Source organism: Penaeus vannamei, chromosome 25 (assembly GCF_042767895.1).
Source record: "Penaeus vannamei isolate JL-2024 chromosome 25, ASM4276789v1, whole genome shotgun sequence".
Taxonomy (NCBI): domain Eukaryota; kingdom Metazoa; phylum Arthropoda; class Malacostraca; order Decapoda; family Penaeidae; genus Penaeus; species Penaeus vannamei.
Genome location: NC_091573.1, coordinates 3,176,820 through 3,177,555, shown reverse-complemented (window position 1 = coordinate 3,177,555; position 736 = coordinate 3,176,820).

Here is a 736-nt window from a genome sequence, read left to right as displayed (position 1 = left end):
AGGACATAACCTGAGTAACAGGAGGATGAAGGATGGAGACGAGGGAGGATGAAGGATGGAGACGAGGAAGGATGAAGGATGGAGACGAGGAAGGATGAAGGATGGAGACGCGTACATATCCTGAGGGAGAGAAGGAGGAGGATGAAGGATGGAGACGAGGACATAACCCGAGTAACAGGAGGATGAAGGATGGAAACGAGGACATAAACTGATGAAAAGGAGGGGGAGGATGAAGGATGGAGACGAGGAAGGATGAAGGATGGAGACGAGGACATAACCTGATGAAGAGGATGAAGGATGGAGACGAGAACATAAACTGAGTGAGAGAAGGAGGAGGATGAAGGATGGAGACGAGGACATAACCTGAGGGAGAGGAGGAGGAGGGTGAAGGATGGAGACGAGGACATAACCCGAGTAACAGGAGGATGAAGGATGGAGACGAGGGAGGATGAAGGATGGAGACGAAGAAGGATGAAGGATGGAGACGAAGAAGGATGAAGGATGGAGACGAGGACATATCCTGAGTGAGAGAAGGAGGAGGATGAAGGATGGAGACGAAGACATAACCTGAGGGAGAGAAGGAGGAGGAGGAGGAGGAGGAGGAAGGATGAAGAGCTGTGGGGGATTTGATGACGAATTTGATGGTTAAGTTATGGTGAAATCTGGGGATGAATTCGATGGTCAATTTATGGTGAAGTTATTGTGAAGGTATGGTGAATATATGGTGATTTTGTGG